We start from the raw sequence: 20,851 nt of genomic DNA, 5'->3' as shown, positions 1-20,851 counted from the left end.
GACACCAGGGAAATCAGGGCCACACAGGAGTCTGAGCATAGAGTCTGCAACATCAGGCACAAGGCCAGCCACACAGGTCTACTCCTAAGCATGATTGGGACACCACTTGGTGGGCTGTTGGCAGGCATAATACCGGGCATTGGATTGCAGGGACTGGCCATGGGCTTTGCCAGGAATGGGCAGGCATAGTGTCCTGGAAAGGGCCATGGCCACTACCCCAGGGACCCAAGAAATAGATTCCTTGGGTGCTCAGGGGCCTGGCGTGCATTCCACAACCTTCCACCACCTTCCCCAAACAGCGCTGCTCCATGTATCCCATTGGGACACCTAATCTCTTCCGGTATTTGAGCTTAGGGTTAGTGCAGGGAAAGGGGCTACCACGGTTCCCAAGCAATGTCAACATAATTGGGAATTAAATGCACAAGACAACAACCTGACATTGACATGTCTTGAGGTACCCATTGAAGTGCGGCTGTCATGCAAAGCCCCAACAGAGTGGGGGAAGTCCTAAGGGCCTCACAAGGATAGAAATTCAGAAGATGGGGCCAAGGTGAAGACCCTGGGGCCAAGAGCCCCATGCCACTCGGGGTCCGGACCAAGCTGCAGGCATTTTTCTAATACCATCCACTCGTTATGCCAAAGCTGTCTAGTGTCCAGCCAAGTAGCCCCAGCCAGGGCCCCTTCCTCCAACGCCCACTGCATGATATTTGGGCGGACTGCTTCAATGCCGGAGATCACACTGGCCATCAGCAATGAACACCACAGCACCTCGCAGTGCCTTCTAACGCCTCAGTGATTCTGCCATCCACCAGAGTGCCATCCCACACTGGAAAACGTGGTCCATAGGCTGTCAAGTAAGAGGATCCTGCAGGGGACCGTGGCATCCCTTGCAGGTGTCACGGGTGACCTGTTTGTTCCAGACAGCCTACTGCACAGGGCAGACATTCAGGGACACACTCTCTGGGACGATGACAGAGCCCCAGTCCCACAAGATGGCTGGCATTGCCCTGAGGGCAGCCTCGTGAATTGGCAGAAGGGCACTGGGTCTCTGGGTACTCACACAGGCATCCACTCTCCTCCCATGGTGGGCTCAATGGCGAGACCCTAATCACCAAGATGACTTCCCATTGAAAGACACCAGGACACCGAAGGGGCTTAGTTGGGTTCCCAGGGATGAGTCCCGGGAAGCACTAATAATGGGCACACAACGCCCCAGGGTGGGAGCATGTCTTAGTAATACGGAGGCCCAGACCGGGGAGAGCCCCACTGGGGAGCCTCCAGGAATCAGTCACCTCGAGCCCCAGGCTCCAGTGCTACGCCAGGGCCACAGGGGTCCCCAGGATCCTGCCTAAGTGGGGTGCCCTCCAGTGGGCCTCAGCATAATCCTATTGAGCATAATTGTTAGGTCATCATCTGTCTTTGAGACCATATGAGTTCTCATCATTGACCCAACCAAGGCAGTCCCCACCTGCCTCTGACCTTTACCCGCCAGCTCAACATGCTTACCAGAGAGGGTTTGTGATGCACTGGGTGGACATGAGGGCCCCTGGCTTGAGGCCTGTTCCCAAAGATGGGCCAAACTCCCCTCGTGTGCCAGGTGAGAGCTCAGCCAGGGTGCAGGATCTGCGCAGAGAGAGGCAGCTCAGCAATGACGAACACCTTCCCCATCAGACCTCACCTTGTGGCAGAGGGAGGGATCTCTGAACGCGCAGGGCTGGGACTGCATTCATCACACCAGGAAAAATCCTGGCTTGGTGGGAAGGAAGGCGGCAGCGTGTCCCAAGGTCCTCAACCTCTGTGGCTCTGCTGGACACATGGGAATTCAGGGCCCCACAGTGGACTGAGCATGGAGGCTGCAAAAGCAGGCACCAGGCCCCATGCACAGGTCCTCCTGCAATGTGAATGGGACACACCTTGGCAGGCCGGTGACAGGCAGAATCCCGGGCCTTGGCCCAAAGGGACCGGCTCTGCATTTTGACAGGAAGGGGTGGGCATGGGGTCATGGAAGGGCCCACGAACACTACCACGTGGATGCAATGCCAAGATCCCTTGGAAGATCAAGGCCCTGACAGGCATCCCACTAGCATCCACCACCATTTCTAAGCAGCGCTGCTCCATGGATCCCTTGGGGGCACCTCATACCTTACAATCTTTGAGATTACCATGAGGGAAGGGTGAGGGGCCAGCACAGTTCCCCAGAGACATCAAACTCCCTGGGACTTGGGGCACAAGTCAAGAACCCCAGCGTGACCTGGCTCATAGCACCGACATAAAGGGCCCATTGTCAGGCAAAGCCCCATCCAGTTACAGGATGACCCATGGGCCCCATAAGAACATGCGACCACCAGACAGTGCCAATGGTGAAGAACCCGTAGGCAGGAGCCTGCATGACACTCGGGGTCTGGACCATGCTGCCAACATTTTTCAGATACCGTCTACCCATTATGCCAAAGCTGTCTAGTGTCCAGCAAGGTAGCCCCGGGCCAGGCCCCTTCCTCCAAAGACTATTGCTTTGGAGGTCTCAGGAATCTGGGCTCACTGCATCTACACAGGAGGTCACATTGGCCATCTGCAATGCCCACCACAGCACATCGCGTGCGTACTAAGGCATCAGTGATTCTGACATCAATTGGAGCGCCCTCCCACACTGGGAAACGTGGCCCATGGGCCGTCAAGTAAGAGGACCCGTAAGGAACTGTGGCCTCCCTTGCAGATGTTGTGGGTGATCTGTTTTTTGCAGACAGCCTAATGAACAGGTCAGACATTCAGGGACACGCCAGCCCTCTGGGGCGAGGACGAAGTCCTGGTCCCACAAGATGGCTGGCATTGCCCTGAGGCTCCCTCGCAAATTGTCCAAAGGGCACTGGGTCTCCGGGTACTCACACAGACATCCACTCTCCTCCCATTGTGAGCTCAATGGCGAGACCCTGGTCACCAAGGCGATGCCCCACTGAAAGACACCAGGACACCAAGGGACCTTAGTTTGCTTTCCACAGATGCATCCCGGGAAGTAGTAGTGATGGGCAAAATGCCACAGGGCAGGAGCATATTTTAGGCATGTGGAGGCCCAGAGACAGGGGAAAGCCCCACTGGGAGCCTCAAGGGATCTGTCCCCTCGAGCCCCAGGGGCCAGTGCTACACCAGGGCCTCAGGGGTCAACAGGATCCCGCCTCAGTGCGGTGCCCTCCACTGGGCCTCAGCATAGTCCTATTGAGCATAAGTATTAGGTCATCAACTATCTTCGAGACCATATGAGTCCTCATCATTGCCCCAACCAAGGCAGTCCCTACCAGCCTCTGCCTTCTACCCGCCAGCTCAACATGCTTACCAGAGAGGGTTTGTGATATGCAGGGTGGCCATAGGGGCCCTTGGCTTGGGGCCTGTTTCCGAAGATTGGCCACACTCCCCTCCATGCACCAGGTGAGATCTCGGTCGTGGGGTGGGATCTGCACAGAGAAAGGCAGCTCAGCAATGACAAGCGCCTTCCTATCAGACCTCTTTTGTGGCAACGAGAGGGATCCTAGAATGCCCAGGATTGGGACGGCATTCATGATGCCAGCAAAAATCCTGGCCTGGTGGGAAGGAAGGTTGTAGCATGTCCCCAAGGCTGTCAGCCTCTGTGGTTCCACGGGACACCGGGAATTCAGGGCCTCACAGGAGTCTGAGCATGGAGATTGCAACACCAGGCAACAGGCCCCATGCACAGGTCCTCCCACAAAGTGATTGGGAAACAGCTTGGTGGGCTGGTATCAGAAACAATCCCGGGCCTTGGCTGGCAGGGACTGGCCCTGCATTTTGCCAGCAATGGGCAGGCATGGGGCCCAGAAGGGCCCACGAATGCTACCACACAGATGCAACGCCAAGATCCCTTGGGGGATCAGGGCCCTGAAGGGCCTCCCACCAGCATCAAACAACGTCACCAACCATTGCTGCTCCAAGGCTCCCATGGGGACACCTCATCCCTTCCCGCCTTTGAGATTACGGTGAGGGAAAGGTGAGGGGCCAGCATGCTTCCCCAGTGACTTCAAACTCACTGGTACTTGGGGTCAACGTTAAGAACCCCAGCATGCCCTTGCTCATGGCACCAACCAAAGGACCACTGTCAGGCAATTCCCATCCAGCTACAGGATGACTGACGAGCCCCATATGGACACGTGACCACTGGGGGGGGTCAATGGTGAAGAACCCGGTGCCAGGAGCGCACATGCCACTCAGGTTCCAGGCCATGATGCACACATTTTTCAGATACCATCTACCCGTTACGCCAAAGCAGTCTAGTGTCCAGCCTGATAGCCCCGGGCCTGGCCCCTTCCTCCAAAGCCCATTGTGTGAAATTTGGGTGCACCACTTCCATGCAGGAGGTTGCTTTGGCAGACTGTAATGCCCACGGCAGAACCACGCGTGCCTACTAAAATATCAGTGATTCTGACATCAACCGGAGCACCCTGGGAAATGAGGCCCATGGGCCTTCAAGTAAGAGGATCTCACAGGGACCGTGGCATCCTTTCAGGTATCGTGGGTGACCTGTTTTCTCCAGACAGCTTAGTGCACAGGGCAGAAATTCAGGGACACGGCAACCCTCTGGGGCAAGGACAAAGCCCCAGTCCCACAAGTTGTCTGGTATAGCCCTCAGGGTGGCCTCGCCAATCGGCCCAAGGGCACTGGGTCTCCAGGTACTCACACAGGCATCCACTCTAATCCCATGGTGTCCTTAATGGCGAGACCCTGCTCACCAAGACGATGTTCCACTGAAAGACACCAGGACACCGAGGGAGCTTAGTTGGGTTCCCAGGGATGAGTCCCGGGAAGCACTGGTAATTGGCACACAATGCCCCAGGATGGTAGCACGTCTTAGGCGTATGGAAGCCCAGAGACCATGGAAAGCCCCACTGGGGAGCCTCAAGGGATCGGTAGCCTCAAGCCCCAATTGCCAGTGCTACGTCATGGCCACAGGGGTCCCCAGGATCCCACCTAAGTGGGGTGCCCTCCAGTGGGCCTTAGTGTAATCCTATTGAGCATAATTTTTAGGTCATTATCTGTCTTTGAGGCCATATGAGTTCTCATCATTGACCCAACCAAGGCAGTCCCCAAATGCCTCTGCCTTCTAACCACAGCTCATCATGCTTACTAGAGAGGGTTTGTGATGGGCAGGGTGGCCATGAGGGCCCATGGCTCGGGGCCATTTCCAAAAGACAGGTTAAACTTCCCTCCGTGCACCAGGTGGGATCTCAGGGCGCAGGATCTGTGTAGAGAAGCAGCTCAGCAATGACAAATGTCTTCCCCATCAGACCTCACCTTGAGGCAATGGGAAGGGATCTCAGAATGCACAGGGCTGGGACTGCATTCATGATGCAATCGTGCAATCCTGGCCTGGCAGGAAAGAAGGCTGCAGCATATCCACAAGGCCTTAGGCCTCTGTGCCCCCACTGGAAATAAGGGAATTCAAGCCCCACAGGAATCTGAGCATGGAGGCTGCCACAGCAGGCACCAGGACACAATCACAGGTCTTCCTGCAGCATGATTGGGACAGATATTTGCGGGTCGGTAGCAGGCAGAATCCAGGGCCTTGGCTGGCAGGGACCGGCCCTGCATTTTTCCAGGAATGGGCATACATGGGGCCCTGGAAGATCCCACAAACGCTACCACACAGATGCAACACCAAGACCCCTTGGGGGAACAGGGCCCTGACAGGCATCCCACCAGCATCCAACACTGTCTCCATCAGTGCTGCTGCATGACTCCCATAGGGACACCTCATCCCTTCACGTCTTTGAGATTATGGTGAGGGAAAGGTGAGGGGCCAGCACAGTTCCCAGCGTCTTCAAACTCACTTGGACGTGGGGTCACAAGTGAAAAACCGCAGTGTGCCCTAGCTTGTAGCACCTGGCTTGTATGACCAAAGGGCCATAGTCAGACAAAACACCATCGATCTGTGGGACGACCCACAGAACCCATAAGGACACACGACCACCAGACGGTGCCAATGGTAAAGAACTCGGGGGCAGGAGCCCGCATGCCACTCGGGGTCTTGACCATGCTGAGAGCATCTTTCAGATTCTGTCTACCCGTTATGCCAAAGCTGTCTAGTGCCACTCAAGTAACCCTGGGTTCAGCTCCTGCCTCTAAAGCCCATTGCATGAAATTTTGGCACACCGCTTCCACGCAGGAGGTCACAGTGGCTGTCTGCAATGCCCACCGCAGCACGTCGCATGCCTACTAAGGCATCAGTGATTCTGACATCAACCGGAGCACCCTCCCACACTGGGAAACATGGCCCATGGTCCGTCAAGTAAGAGGATCCCACAGGGAACCATGACATCCCTTACAGGTGTCACGGGTGATATATTTTTCCAGACAGCCTAGTGCACAGTGGAGACGTTCAGGGACACGCCAGCCCTCTGGTGCCAGGAGGAAGCCCCAGTCCCACAAGATGGCTGGCTTTTCCTTGAGTGTTCCCTCGCCAATCGGCCCAAGGGCACTGGATCTTGGGTACTCACACAGGCACCCATTCTCCTCCCACAGTGGGTTCCATGGCGAGACCCTGGTCACCAAGACAACATCCCACTGAAAGAAACCAGGACACTGAGGGAGCTTACTTGTTTTCCCAGGGATGAGTCTCGGAAAGCACTAGTAACGGGCACACAATGCCCCAGGGTGGGAGCACATCTTAGGCGCTCGGAGGCCCAGACCAGGGAGAGCACCACTGGGGAACCTCGAGGGATCAGTCGCCACGAGCCCCAGGATCCAGCGCTATGCCAGGGTCACAGGGGTCCCCAGGATCCTGCCTCAGTGCGGTGCCCTCCACTGGGACTCAGCATAATCCTAATGAGCATAATTTTTAGGTCATCATCTGTCTTCGAGACCATGTGAGTTCTCATCATTGACTCAACCAAGGTAATCCCCTCTCACCTCTGCCTTCTACCATCTAGCTCAACATGCTTACCAGAGAGGTTTTGTGATGTGCAGGGTGGACATGGGGGCCCCTGGCTTGAGGTTTGTTCCCAATGATGGGCCAAACTCCCCTCTGTGCACCAGGTGGGATCTCAGTCGGGGCGCAGGATCTGCGAGGAGAGAGGCAGCTCAGCAATGACAAACACCTTCCCCATGAGACCTCACCTTGTGGCAATGGGAGGGATCTCAGAATGCATGGGGCTGGGACTGCATTCATGACACAATCCTGCAATCCTGGCCTGGAGGAAAGGAAGGCTGCAGTGTGTTCACAAGGCCCTCAGCCTCTGTGGCTCAACTAGAAACAAGGGAATTCAGGGCCCCAGAGGAGTCTGAGCATGGAAGCTGCAACAGCAGTCACCAGGCCACACTCACATGTCCTCCTGCAGCGTGATTGGGACAGACCTTGGTGGGTCGGTGGCAGGCAGAATCCCGGATTTTGGCTGGCATGGACCGGCCCTGCGTTTTGCCAGGATGGGCAGGCATGGAGACAAGGAAGGAACCATGAACCCTACCACACAGACGCAACATCAAGATCCCTTGGGAGAACAGGGCCCTGACGGGCATCCCACCAGCATCCAACATTGTCTCCATCAGCACTGCTCCATGGCTCCTGTGGGGACACCTCATCCCTTCCCATCTTTGAAATTACATTGAGGGAAGGGTGAGGCACTAGCATGGTTCCCCAGCACCTTCAAAATCACTGGGTCTCTGGGTCACATCAAGAACCCCACCATGCCCTGCCTTGTGGCACTGACCAAAGGGCCATTGTCAGACAAAACCCCATTCAGCGGTGGGGCGGCCCCTAGGGCCCATAAGGACACACGGCCACCAGATGGTGTCAATGGTGAAGAACCCGGGGGCAGGAGCCCGCATGCCACTCGGGGTCTTGACTATGCTAAGAGCATCTTTCAGATACCGTCTACTCATTATGCCAAAGCTGTCTACTGTCCTTCCAGGTAATCCCGGGCCCAGCCCTTGCCTCCAAAGCCCATTTCGTGAAATTTGGGTGCCCTGCTTTCAAGCAGGTGGTCACATTGGTCGCCTGCAATGCCCACCACAGCACGTTGTGTGCCTACTAATGCATCAGTGATTCTGACATCAACTGGAGTGCCCTCCCACACTGGGAAACGTGTCCCATGGTCCATCAAGTAAGAGGATCCCGTGGGGGACCATGGCCTCCCTCACCGGTGTCGTGGGTGACCTGTTTTTTCACACAGCCAAGTACACAGGTCAGACTTTCAGGGACACACCAGCCCTCTGGGGTGAGGACGAAGCCCCAGCCCCACAAGATGGCTGGTGTTGCCCTGAAGGCTGCCTCACCTATTGGCCAAAGGTCACTGGGTGTCCGGGTTCTCACACAGGCATTCGCTCAAGTCCCATGGTGGGCTCAATAGAAAGACCACGGTCACCCAGACGACGTCCACTAAAAGACACCAGGACACCAAGGGAGCTTAGTTGAGTTCTCAGGTATGAGTCCCAGGAAGTACTAGTAATGGGCACACAGCACCCCAGTGTGGGAGCATGACTTTCGTGCGTGGAGGCTTAGATACTGGGGAGAACCCACAAGGGAGCCTCAAGGGATCGGTCGCCTCGAGCCCCAGGTGCCATTCTCCGCAAGTGCCACAGGGGTCCCCAGGATCCCGCCTCAGTGCCGTGCCTTCCACTGGGCCTCAGTGTAATCCTATTGAGCATAATTTTTAGGTCATCATCTGTCTTTGAGACCATATGAGTTCTCATCATTGACCCAACCAAGGCAGTCCCCACCCACCTCTGCCTTCTACTTGCCAGCTCAACATGCTTATCAGAGAGGGTTTGTGATGTGCAGGGAGGCCATGGGGGCCCTGTCTCTGGGCCTGTTCCGAAGATGGGCCAAATTCCCCTCTGTGTGCCAGGTGGGATCTCTGTCGGGGTGCGTGATCTGCGCAGAGTGAGGCAGGCAAGCAATGACAAACGCCTTCCCCATCAGACCTCACCTTTTGCCATGGAAGGGACCTTAGAATGCATGGGTATGGGACTGCATTCATGACATAATCTTGTAATCCTGGCCTGGAAAGAAGGTAGGCTGCAGCACAACCACAAGGCCCTCAGCCTCTGTGGCTCCACTGGAAACAAGGGAATTCAAGCCCCACAGGAGTCTGAGCATGGAGGCTGCCACAGCAGGCACTAGGCCACACGCACAGGTCCTCCCACAGCGTGATTGGGACAGACCTTGGTGGGTTGGTGGCAGACAGAATCCCCGGACTGGGCTGGCAGGAACCAGCCTTGCGTTTTGCCAGGAATGGGTTGTCATGGGTCCACAGAAGGGCCCACGAACGCTACCATGCAGACGCAATGCCAACATCCCTTGGGGGATCAGAGCCCTGATGGGCATCCCACCTGCATCCAACACTGTCTCCATCAACGCTGTTCCATGGCTCCCATGGGGACACCTCATCCCTTCCCGTCTTTGAGTTTATGGTGAGGGAATGGTGAGGGGCCAGCACGGTTTTCAGGCGCCTTCAAACTCACTGGGACTCAGGGTCACAGGTAGAGAACCCCAGCGTGCCCTGGCCTGAGGCACCGACCAAAGGACCATTGTCAGAGAAGGCCCCATACAGCTGCGGGATGACCCCTGGGGCCCATAAGGACACACGACCACCAGACGGTGCCAATGGTGAAGAACCAAGAGGCAGGAACCCGCATGCCACTCGGGGTTGGGCCACACTGCCAGCATTTTTCAGATAGCATGTACCCGTTATTCCAAAGTTGTGTATTGTCCATTCAGGTTTATCACCATACCTGGCCCCTGCCTCCAAAACCCATTTTGTGAAATTTGGTTGCACTGCTTCCACGCAAGAGGTCACATTGAGGGTGTGCAATTCCCACCACAGCATCTGGTGTGCCTAGTAAGGCATCAGTGATTCTGACAAAAACTGGAGTGCCCTCCAGACTGGGAAATGGGGCCATGGGCCGTCAAGTAGAGGATCCTGCGGGGGACGGTGGCATCCCTTGCAGGTGTCGCGGGTGACGTATTGTTTCCAGACAACCTAAGGCACAGGGAAGACGATCAGTGACTCGTCAGCCTTCTGGGGTGAGGACGAAGCCCCAGTCTGGCGTTGCCCTGAGTGCTGCCTCACCAATTGGACCAAGGACACTGGGTCTCTGGGTACTCACACAGGCATCCACTCTCCTCCCATGGCGGCCTCAATGGCGAGACCCTGGTCACTAAGACGACTTCCCACTGAAAGACACCAGGACACCGAGGGAGCTTAGTTGGGTTCCCAGGGATGAGTCCTGGGAAGCACTAATAATAGGCACACAACGCCCCAGGGTGGGAGCACATCTTAGTAATGTGGAGGCCCAGACCGGGGAGAGCCCCACTGGGGAGCCTCAAGGGATCGGCGACTCGAGCTCCAGGTGCCAGTGCTATTCCGGGGCCACAGGAGTTCCCAGGATCCCGCCTCAGTGTGGTGACCTCCACTGGGCCTCAGCATAATCCTATTGAGCATAATTTTTAGGTCATCATCTGTCTTCGAGACCTTATGAGTTCTCATCATTGACCCAACCAAGGCAGTCCCCACCTGCCTCTGCCTTCTACCCTCTAGCTCAACGTGCTTACCAAGGATGTTTTATGATGTGCTGCATGGCCATGGGGGCCCCTAGCTTTGAGGCATGTTCCTGAAGATGGGCCAAACTCCCCTCCGTGCGCCAGGTGGGATCTCGGTGGGTGCACGGGATCTGCGAGGAGAGAGGCAGCTCAGCAATGACAATGCCTTCCCCATCAGACCTCGCCTTGTGGCAGTGGCAAGGATCTCAGAATGCACAGCGCTGGGAGTGCATTCATGATGCAATCCTGCAATCCTCGCCTGACAGGAAGGAAGGCTGCAGCGTGTCCACAAGGCCCTCAGCCTCTGTGGTTCCACTGGAAACAAGGGAATTCAAGCCTCACAGGAATCTGAGCATGGAGGCTGCCACAGCAGGCACCAGGCCATATGCACAGGTCCTCCCACATCCTTATTGTAACAGACATTGGCGGGGCAGTAGCAAGCAGAATCTTGGACATTGACTGGCAGGGACTGGCCCTGTGTTTTGCCAGGAAAGGGTGGGCAGGGTCCTCGGATGGACCCATGAATGCTACCATGCAGATGCAATGCCAAATTCCCTTGGGGGAACAGGGTCCTGACAGGCATCCCACCAGCATCCAACACTGTCTCCACCAGTGCTGCTCCATGGCTCCAGTGGGGACACCATCCCTTCCCATCTTTGAGAATACAATGAGGGAAGGGTGAGGGGACAGCACGGTTCCCCAGTGCCTTCAAACTCACTCAGATGTGGGGTCACAAGTGAAGAACCGCAGTGTGCCCTGGCTCTTGGCACCGACCAAAGGGCCATAGTCAGACAAAACCCCATTGATCTGCGGGATGACCCACAGACCCCATAAGGACACACGACCACCAGATGGAGCCAATGGTGAAGAACCCGGGGGCAGGAGCCCGCATGCCACTCGGGGTCTGGACCACGCTGCAAGCATCTTTCAGATACTGTCTACCCCTTATGCCACAGCTGTCTATTGTCCACTCAGGTAACCCAGGATCCGTTCCGTGCCTCTAAAGCCCATTGCGTGAAATTTCACCGCTTACATGCAGGAGGTCACATTGGCTGTCTGCAATGCCCACGGCAGCACGTCGCGTGCCTAGTAAGGCATCAGTGATTCTGACATCTACCAGAGCGCCCTCTCACACTGGGAAATGTGGCCCATGGTCAGTCAAGTAAGAGTATCCCATGGGGGACCGTGGCATCCCTTACTGGTGTCGCAGATGACCTATTTTTTCCAGACAGCCTAGTGTACAGAGGAGACTTTCAGGGACACAACAGCCCTCTGGTGTGAGGACGAAGCCCCAGTCCCGCAGGATGGCTGGGGTTTCCCTGAGGGCACTCTCACCAATCGGCCCAATGGCTCTGGATATTTGGGTACTCACACAGGCATCCATTCTCCTCCCATGGTGGGCTCAATGGCGAGACCCTGATCACCAAGACAATGTCCCACTGAAAGACACCAGGACACTGAAGGAGCTTAGTTGTTTTCCCAGGGATGAATCCCGGGAAGCACTAGTAATGGGCACACAATGCCCCAGGACGGGAGCACGTCTTAAGCGCTTACAGGCCCAGACTGGGGAGAGACCCGCTGGGGAGCCTCAAGGGATCAGTCACCTCGAGCCCCAGGATCCAGCGTTATGCCAGGGCCACAGGGGTCCCCAGGATCCCGCCTCTGTGCGGTGCCTTCCACTGGGCCTCAGTGTAATCCTATTGAGCATAATTTTTAGGTCATCAGCTGTCTTCGAGACCATATGAGTTCTCATCATTGACCCAACCAAGGCAGTCCCCACCTGCCTCTGCCTTCTACGCGCCAGCTCAACATGCTTACCAGAGAAGTTTTGTTATGGGCAGAGTGGCCATGGGGGTCCCTGGGTTGTGGCCTGTTCCCAAAGATGGGCCAAACTCCCCACCGTGCTCCAGGTGGGATCTCGGTCATGGCGTGGGATCTGCACAGAGAGAGGCAAGTCAGCAATGACAAAACGCCTTCCCATCAGACCTCATCTTGTAGCAATGGGATAGATCTCAGAATGCATGGTGCTGGGAGTGCATTCACGATGCAATCCTGCAATCCTGGCCTGGTTGGAAGGAAGGCTGCAGTGTTTCCACAAGACCCTCAGCTTCTGTGGCTCCAGTGGAAACAAGGGAATTCAAGCCTCACAGGAATCTGAGCATGGAGGCTGTCACAGCAGGCACCAGGCCACAAGCACAGGTCCTCCCAAATCCTTATTGCGACAGACGCTGGCAGGGCAGTAGCAGGCAGAATCCCAGGCATTGGCTGGCAGGGACTAGCCCTGTGTTTTGTCAGGAATGGGTGGGCAGGGGCCCCGGATGAGCCCACAAATGCTACCATGCAGACGCAACACAAGATCCCTTGGGGGAACAGGGCCCTGAAAGGCATCCCACCAGCATCCAACACTGTCTCCACCAGTGCTGCTCCATGGCTCCCATGGGGACACCTCATCCCTTCCTGTATTTGAGATTACGGTGAGGAAAGGGTGAGGAACCTGAATGGTTCCCCAGTGCCTTCAAACTCACTGGGACTCGGGGTCACAAGTCAAGAACCCAAGCATGCCCTGGTTCATGGCACCGACCAAGGGCCATTGTCAGACAAAACCCCATCCAGTTGCGGGATGACCCACGGGCCTCATAAGGACATGCAACCACCAGACGGTGCCAATGGTGAAGAACCTGGGGGCAGGAGCCTGCATGCCACTCCGTGTCAGGGTCACACTACCAGCATCTTTCAGATACCTTCTACCCATTAAGCCAAAGCTGTCTAGTGTCCATCCAGGTAATTCCTGGTCTGGCCCCTACCTCCAAAGCCCATTGCATGAAATCTGTGTACACTGCTTCCATGCAGGAAGTCACATTGGCCAGCTACAATGCCCACCACAACACGTCACTTGCCTACTAATGCATCAGTGATTCTGACATCAACTGGAGCACCCTACACACTGGGAAATGTGGCCCATGGCCATCAAATAAGAGGGTCTCATGTGGGATCATTCCATCCCTTGCAGGTGTCACGGGTGACCTGTTTTTTCCAGACAGCCTAGTGCACGCGGGAGTTGTTCAGGGACATGCCAGCCCTCTGGGGTGAGGACGAAGCCCCTGTCCCACAAGATGGCTGGCGTTGCTCTGAGGGCTCCCTCGCCAATCGACCCAAGGGCACTGGATCTCCTGGTACTCACACAGGCGTCCACTATCATCCGATGGTGGGCTCAAGTGGGATCCTGGTCACCATGGCGACATCCACCTGAAAGACACCAGGACACTGAGGGAGCTTAGCTGGGTTCCCAGGGATGAGTCCCGGGAAGCATTAGTAATAGGCACACAATGCCCAAGGGCGGGAGCATGTCTTTGGCGTGTGGGGGCCCAGACCTGGGAAAGCCCCACTGGGGAAACTACAGGGATCGGTCGCCTCGAGCCCAGGTGCCAGTGCTACGCCAGGGCCACAGGAGTCCCCAGGATCCCGCCTCAGTGCTGTGCCCTCCACTGGGCCTCAGCATAAACCTATTGAGCATAATTTTTAGGTCATCATCTGTCTTCGAGACCATATGAGGTCTCATCATTGATCCATCCAAGGCAGTCCCCTCCCGCCTCTGCCTTCTACATGCCAGCTCAACATGCTTACCAGAGAGGTTTTGTGGTATGCGGCATGGCCATGGGGGCCACTGGCATGAGGCTTGTTCCTGAAGATGGGCCAAACTCCCCTCCATGACCCAGGTGGGTTCTTGGTCAGAGCATGGGATCTGCACAGACAGAGGCAGCTCAGCAATAACAAAACACCTTCCCCATCAGACTTCACCTTGTGACAATGGGAGGGATCTCAGAATGCGTGGGGCTGGGACTGCATCATGACGTAATCCCGCAATCCTTGCCTGTGGGAAGGGAGGCTGCAGCGTGTCCACATGGCCCTCAGCCTCTGTGGATCCACTGGAAACAAGGGAATTCAAGCCCAACAGGTCTCTGAGCATGGAGGCTGCCACAGCAGGCACCAGGACACAAGCACAGGTCTTCCTGCAGCATGACTGGGACAGACCTTGGGGGGTTGGTGGCAGGCAGAATCCCAGGCATTGGTTGGCAGGGACAGGTCCTGCGTTTGCCAGGTTTGCAGGAACAGGTCTGTAATGGGCAGACATTGGGCCCTGGAAGGTCCCACGAACGCTACCACACAGATGCAATGCCAAGATCCCTTGGGGGATGAGGGCCCTGATGGCATCCCACCAGCATCCAACACTGTCTCCATCAGCACTGCTCCATGGCTCCCGTGAGGACACCTCATCCCTTCCCGTCTATGAGATTTCCGTGAGGGAAGGGTGAGGGGCCAGGATGCTTCCCCAGTGCCTTCAAACTCACTCGGACACAGGGCCACAAGTGAAGAACAAAGCATGCCCTGGCTCATGGCACTGACCAAACGACCATAGTCAGACAAAACCCCATCGATCTGTGGATGACCCACCGGCGTCATAAGGACACATGACCACCAGACAGTGCCAATGGTGAAGAACCTGGAGGCAGGAGCCCAGATGCCACTTGGGGTCTGGACCACGCTGTGAGCATCTTTCAGATACCATCTACCCGTTATGCCAAAGCTGTCTACTGTCCACTCAGGTTACCCCTGGACTGGCCCCTGCCTCTAAAGCCCATTGTGTGAAATTTCGGCACACCGCTTCCACGCAGGTCACATTGGCCATCTGCAATGCCCACCGCAGCATGTTGCGTGCCTAATAAGGCATCAGTGATTCTGACATCAACCAGAGTGCCCTCCCATAATGGAAATGTGGCTCATGATCCATCAAGTAAGAGGATCCCATGGGGGACCGTGGCATCCCTTACAGGTGTCATGGGTGATCTATTTTTGCAGACAGCCTAGTGCACAGGGGAGATGTTCAGGGACACACCAGCCTTTTGGTGTGAGGAGAAGCCCCAGTCCCACAAGATGGCTGGCGTTGCCCTGAGGGCATCGGCCCAAGGGCACTGGATCTTTGGATACTCACACAGGCATCCATTCTCCTCCTATGGTGGGCTTAATGGTGAGACCCTGGTCACCAAGACGACCTCCCACTGAAAGACACCAGGACACTGAAGGAGCTTAGTTGTTTTCCCAGGGATGAATCCTGGGAAGCACTAGTAATGGGCACACAATGGCCCAGGGTGAGAGCACGTCTTAGGCGCTTGGAGGCCCAGACCAGGGAAAGCCCCAATAGGGAGCCTCGAGTGATCAGTTGCCTCGAACACCAGGATCCAGCTCTATGCTAGGGCCACAGAGGTCCTCAGGATCCCGCCTCTGTGCGGTGCCCTCCACTAGGCCTCAGTGTAATCCTATTGAGCATAATTTTTAGGTCATCATCTGTCTTCGAGACCATATGAGTTCTCATCATTGACCCAACCAAGACAGTCCCCACCCTGCTCTGCCTTCTACCCTCCAGCTCAACATGCTTACCAGTGAGGGTTTGTTATGCACAGGGTGGCCATGGGGGCCCCTGGCTCAGGGCCTGCTCCCAAAGATGGGCCAAATTCCCATCCGTGCTCCAGGTGGGATCTCGGTCGCTGCATGGGATTTGCACAGAGAGAGGCAGCTCAGCAGTGACAAAACGCCTTCCCATCAGACGTCACCTTGTGGCAATGGGAGGGATCTCAGAATTCGCAGGGCTGGGACTGAATTCATGACACAATCCTGCAATCCTGGCCTGGTTGGAAGGAAGACTGCAGCTGGTCCACAAGGCCCTCAGCCTCTGTGGTTCCACTGGAAACAAGGGAACTCAAGCCTCCCAAGAATGCTCAGGCATGGAGGCTGCCACAGCAGGACCAGGCCACATGCACAGGTCTTCCTGCAGTGTTACTGGGACAGACATTTGTGGGTCAGTGGCAGGCAGAATCCTGGACCTTGGCTGGCAGGGACCGGCCCTGTGTTTTGGCAGGAATGGGCAGGCATAGGGCCCCAGAAGGGCCCATGAATGCTACCACGCAGGCGGAATGCCAAGATCCCTTGGGGGAAGAGGTCCCTGACGGGCATCCCACCAGTATCCAACACTGTCTCCATCAGCACAGCACCATGGTTCTGGTGGGGACACCTAATCCCTTACCATCTTTGAGATTACGGTGAGGGAATGGTGAGGGGCAAGCACGGTTCCCCAGTGCTTTCAAACTCACTAGGTCTCAGGGTTACAAGTCAAGAACCCAGGCCTGCCCTGGCTCGTGTCACCAACCAAAGGGCCATTGTCAGACAAAACCCCATACAGCTGTGGGATGACCCCGGGGGCCCATAAGGACACGCGAGAACCAGACGGTGCCAATGGTGAAGAACCTGGCGGCAGGAGCCTGTATACAACTCGGGGTCTGGGCCACGTTGCCAGCATTTTTCGGATACCGTCTACCCGTTGTGCCAAAGCTGTCTAGTCTCCATCCAGGTAACCCCCACCAGGCCCCTGCCTCCAAATCCCATTTGTGAAATTTGGGAGCACCGCTTCCATGCAGGTGGTCACACTGTTCGTCTGCAATGCCCACCGCAGCATGTTGTGTGCCTACTAAGGCATCAGTGATTCTGACATCAACTGGAGTGCCCTCCCACACTGGGAAACGTGTCCCATGGTCCGTCAAGTAAGAGGATCCCATGGGGGACCATGGCATCCCTTACAAGTGTCGCGGGTGACCTGTTTTTTCCAGACAACCAAGTGTACAGGTCAGACTTTCAGGGACACACCTGCCCTCTGGGGCGAGGACGAAGCCCCAGTCCCACAAGATGGCTGGAGTTTCCCTGAGGGCTGCCTCGCCTGTAGGCCAAAGGTCAGCGGGTCTCTGGGGTCTGACACAGGCATCCACTCTCCTCCCTTGGTCAGCTCAATAGCAAGACCACGGTCACCAAGACGACATCCCACTGAAAGACACGAGGACACCAAGGGAGTTTAGGTTCCCAGGGATGAGTCCTGGGAAGTACTAGTAATGGGCACGCAGCTCCCCAGGGTGGGAGCACGTCTTATGCGTACAGAGGCCCAGAAACCGGGGAGACCCCCACTGGGGAGGCTTGAGGGATCTGTCGCCTCGAGCCCCAGGTGCCAGTGCTCCGCAAGGCCCAAAGGGGTCCCCAGGATCCTGCCTCAGTGCCATGCCTTCCACTGGTCCTCAGCATAATCCTATTGAGCATAATTTTTGGTCATCATCTGTCTTCGAGACCATATGAGTTCTCATCATTGACCCAACCAAGGCAGTCCCCACCCGCCTCTGCCTTCTACACGCCAGCTAAACATGCTTACCAGAGAAGTTTTTTGATGTGTGGCATGGCTATGGGGGCCCCTGGCTTGAGGCTTGTTCCCGACAGTGGGCCAAATGTCCCTCCATGCACCAGGTGGGATCTCGGTGGGGGCGTGGTATCTGCGTGGAGAGAGGCAGCTCAGCAATGACAAAACTCCTTCCCCTTCTGACCTCACCTTGTGGCAATGGGAGGGATCTCAGAATCCGTGGGGCTGGGAGTGCATTCATGACACAATCCTGCATTCCTGGCCTGGTGGGAAGGAAGGCAGCAGCATATCCACAAGCCCCTTAGCCTCTGAGGCTCCACTGGAAACAAGGGAATTCAAGCACCATAGGCATCTGAGCATGGAGGCTGCCACAGCAGGCACCAGGCCACACGCACATGTCTTCCTGCAGCGTGATTGGGACAGACCTTGGCAGGTTGGTGGCAGGCAGAATCCAGGCCTTGGGTGGCAGGGACCAGCCCTGAGTTTTGCCAGGAATGGGCATGCATGGGGCCCCAGAAGGGCCCACAAACGCTATCACGCAGACACAATAGCAAGATCCCTTGGGGGAACAAGTCCCTGACGGGTATCCCACCAGCATCGAACACTGTCTCCATCACCACTGCACCATGGTTCCGGTGGGGACACCTCATCCCTTCCCGACTTTGAGATTATGGTGAGGGAATGGTGAGGGGCAAGCACAGTTCCCCAGGGCCTTCAAACTCACTGGGTCCTGGTGTCACAAGTCAAGTACCCCGCGTGCCCTGGCTTGTGGCACCGTTCAAAGGGCCATTGTCAGACAAAGCCCCATACAGCTGCAGGATGACCCCTGGGGCCCATAAGGACACGTGACTACCAGGCAGTGACAATGGTGAAGAACCCGGACGCAGGAGCCCACATGCCACTCAGAGTCGGGACCACCCTGCCAGCATTTTTCAGATACCATCTACCCGTTATGCCAAAGCTGTCTAGTGTCCATCCAGGTAACCCCGGGTCCGGTCCCTGTCTCCAAAGGCCATTGTGTGAGAGTTGGGTGCATCGCTTTCAGGCAGGAGATCACATTGGCCGTCTGCAATGCCCACCGCAGCACATTGCGTGCCTACTAAGGCATCAGTGATTCTGACATCAACCAGAGTTCCCACCCACACTCGGAAAGGGGCCCATGGGCAGTCAAGTATGAGGATCTCGCGGGGGTTCATGGCATCTCTTGCAGGTGTCGCGGGTGACTTTTTTTCCAGATACCCTAGTGCACAGGGGAGATGTTCAAGGACACGCCTGCCCTCTGGGTTGAGGAGGAAGCCCCAGTCCCACAAGATGGCTGGCGTTGTCCTGAGGGCTCCTTCGACAATCTGCCCAAGGACACTATATCTCTGGGTACTCACACAGGCATCCACTCTCCTACCACGGAGGACCCAATGGCGAGACCCTGGTCACCAAGACGACGTCCCACTGAAAGAAACTGGGACACCAAGGGAGCTTAGTTGGGTTCCCAGGGATGAGTCCCGGGAAGCACTAGTAATGGGCACACAATGCCCCAGGGCGGGAGCACGTCTTAGACACAAGGAGGCCCAGAGACTGGGAAGAGTCCCAATGGGGAGCCTCGAGGGATCAGTGGCCTCGAGCCCCAGGATCCAGCGTTATGCCAGGGCCACAGGGGTCCCTAGGATACTGCCTCTGTTTGGCGCCCCCCACTGGGCCTCAGTGTAATCCTATTGAGCATAATTTTTAGGTCATCATCTGTCTTCGAGACCATATGAGTTCTCATATTGACCCAACCAAGGCAGTCCCCACACGCCTCTGTGTTCTACCTGCCCGCTCAACATGCTTACCAGAGAGGGGTTGTGATGCGCAGGGTGGCCTTGAGGGCCTGTGGCTTGGGGCCTGTTCCTGAAGATGGGCCAAACTCCCCTCCGTGTGCCAGGTGGGATCTCAGTCAGGGTGCGTGATCTGCGCAGAGTGAGGCAGGTAAGCAATGACAAACGCCTTCCCCATCAGACCTCACCTGTGGCAGTGGGAGGGATCTCAGAATGCGTGGGGCTGGGACTGCATTCATGACACAATCCTGCAATCCTGGCCTGGTGGGAAGGAAGGCTGCAGCGTGTCCACAAGACTCTCTGCCTCTGTGGCTCCACTGGAAACAAGGAAATTCAAGACCCACTGGCGTCTGAGCATGGAGGCTGCCACATCATGCACCAGGTCACATGCACAGGTCTTCCCGCAGCATGATTGGGACAAACCTTGGCAGGTCGGTGGCAGGCAGAATCCCGGGCCTTGGCTGGCAGGGAGGCGGCCCTGCATTTTGCCAGGAATGGGCGGGCATGGGGCCCCAGAAGGGCCCACGAATGCTACCATGCAGATACAACGCCAAGATCCCTTGGGGGAACATGGCCCTGACGGGCACCCAACCATCATCCAACACTGTCTACATCACCACTGCTCCATGGCTCCTGTGGGGATACCTCATCCCTTCCCGTGTTTGAGATTATGGTGAGGGAAGGGTGAGAGGCCAGCATGGTTCCCCAGCACCCTCAAACACACTGAGACTCAGGGTCACAAGTCAAGAACCCCAGCATGCCCAGCTTCATGGCACCGACTAAAGGGCCATTGTCAGACAAAGCCCCATACAGCTGCGGGACGACTTGGGCCCATAAGGACATGCAACCACCAGAAGGTGCCAATGGTGAAGAACATGGAGGCAGGAGCCCACATGCCACTTGGGGTCTGGGCCACGCTACCTGAATTTTTCGGGCATCATCTACCCGTTATGCCAAAAGTGTCTAGTGTCCATCCAGGTAACTCTGGGCCCAGCCCCTGCCTCCAAAGCCCATTGCATGGAAGCCCACTGCTTCCAAGCAGGAGGTCACATTGGCTGTCTGCAATGCCCACGGCAGCACGTCACTTGCCTACTAAGGCATCAGTCATTCTTACATCAACTGGAATGCCTTCCTACACTGGGAAACATGGCCCATGGGCTGACAAGTAAGAGGATACTGCGGGTGACTGTGGAACCCTTGCAGGTGTTGTGGGTGACCTGTTTTTTTGCAGACACCCCAGTGCACAATGGAGATGTTCAGGGATACTCCAGC

At 56.4% G+C, this 20,851-nt stretch overlaps 11 non-coding genes across 11 annotated transcripts; all 11 read right to left on the bottom strand.

The window, feature by feature from the left end:
• Nucleotides 1-1,369: 1,369 nt before the first annotated feature.
• Nucleotides 1,370-1,450, bottom strand: LOC125169215 (small nucleolar RNA SNORD115). Its single transcript, XR_007153535.1, has one exon. It is a non-coding gene; the product is annotated as a small nucleolar RNA SNORD115 (small nucleolar RNA).
• Nucleotides 1,451-3,191: 1,741 nt separating this feature from the next.
• LOC125169235 (small nucleolar RNA SNORD115) lies at nucleotides 3,192-3,272 on the bottom strand. Its single transcript, XR_007153553.1, has one exon. It is a non-coding gene; the product is annotated as a small nucleolar RNA SNORD115 (small nucleolar RNA).
• Nucleotides 3,273-4,992: 1,720 nt separating this feature from the next.
• On the bottom strand, nucleotides 4,993-5,073 carry LOC125169224 (small nucleolar RNA SNORD115). Its single transcript, XR_007153543.1, has one exon. It is a non-coding gene; the product is annotated as a small nucleolar RNA SNORD115 (small nucleolar RNA).
• Nucleotides 5,074-6,806: 1,733 nt separating this feature from the next.
• On the bottom strand, nucleotides 6,807-6,887 carry LOC125169228 (small nucleolar RNA SNORD115). The gene has a single exon (XR_007153546.1). It is a non-coding gene; the product is annotated as a small nucleolar RNA SNORD115 (small nucleolar RNA).
• Nucleotides 6,888-8,616: 1,729 nt separating this feature from the next.
• On the bottom strand, nucleotides 8,617-8,697 carry LOC125169211 (small nucleolar RNA SNORD115). Its single transcript, XR_007153531.1, has one exon. It is a non-coding gene; the product is annotated as a small nucleolar RNA SNORD115 (small nucleolar RNA).
• Nucleotides 8,698-10,412: 1,715 nt separating this feature from the next.
• Nucleotides 10,413-10,493, bottom strand: LOC125169212 (small nucleolar RNA SNORD115). The gene has a single exon (XR_007153532.1). It is a non-coding gene; the product is annotated as a small nucleolar RNA SNORD115 (small nucleolar RNA).
• Nucleotides 10,494-12,218: 1,725 nt separating this feature from the next.
• On the bottom strand, nucleotides 12,219-12,299 carry LOC125169210 (small nucleolar RNA SNORD115). Its single transcript, XR_007153529.1, has one exon. It is a non-coding gene; the product is annotated as a small nucleolar RNA SNORD115 (small nucleolar RNA).
• A 1,725-nt stretch (nucleotides 12,300-14,024) lies between these two features.
• Nucleotides 14,025-14,105, bottom strand: LOC125169220 (small nucleolar RNA SNORD115). The gene has a single exon (XR_007153539.1). It is a non-coding gene; the product is annotated as a small nucleolar RNA SNORD115 (small nucleolar RNA).
• A 1,731-nt stretch (nucleotides 14,106-15,836) lies between these two features.
• On the bottom strand, nucleotides 15,837-15,917 carry LOC125169213 (small nucleolar RNA SNORD115). The gene has a single exon (XR_007153533.1). It is a non-coding gene; the product is annotated as a small nucleolar RNA SNORD115 (small nucleolar RNA).
• Nucleotides 15,918-17,647: 1,730 nt separating this feature from the next.
• LOC125169231 (small nucleolar RNA SNORD115) lies at nucleotides 17,648-17,727 on the bottom strand. The gene has a single exon (XR_007153549.1). It is a non-coding gene; the product is annotated as a small nucleolar RNA SNORD115 (small nucleolar RNA).
• Nucleotides 17,728-19,458: 1,731 nt separating this feature from the next.
• LOC125169221 (small nucleolar RNA SNORD115) lies at nucleotides 19,459-19,538 on the bottom strand. Its single transcript, XR_007153540.1, has one exon. It is a non-coding gene; the product is annotated as a small nucleolar RNA SNORD115 (small nucleolar RNA).
• Nucleotides 19,539-20,851: the final 1,313 nt, after the last annotated feature.

This window comes from Prionailurus viverrinus, chromosome B3 (genome assembly GCF_022837055.1).
Source record: "Prionailurus viverrinus isolate Anna chromosome B3, UM_Priviv_1.0, whole genome shotgun sequence".
Lineage (NCBI taxonomy): Eukaryota > Metazoa > Chordata > Mammalia > Carnivora > Felidae > Prionailurus > Prionailurus viverrinus.
This window is presented reverse-complemented; position numbering and strand designations above follow the sequence as displayed.